Here is a 223-nt window from a genome sequence, read left to right as displayed (position 1 = left end):
CTGACAATAGAGCCTCCTAAATGTCTGTTCAAGCAATTGAAATGTCAGTGGTTACTCTGGATGTTTCACCTATCTAGCCATTACTTTTAGCTTTTACCTAGGCAACATTTCCAACAAGTGTCATTGTGCACTCACGTTAGCAATAATAATTATTCAACGGCCAGTTAAAAAAATCAAAATAAAGCCTGTTGCGGTCGCTCTTTGGTTAGGTTTAGGCACCAAA

Source organism: Morone saxatilis, unplaced genomic scaffold, assembly GCF_004916995.1.
Source record: "Morone saxatilis isolate NCDOM2014 unplaced genomic scaffold, NCSU_SB_2.0 Contig7, whole genome shotgun sequence".
Taxonomy (NCBI): domain Eukaryota; kingdom Metazoa; phylum Chordata; class Actinopteri; family Moronidae; genus Morone; species Morone saxatilis.
The sequence above is the reverse complement of the archived record's forward strand: the minus strand, read 5'-3'. Positions refer to the sequence as shown.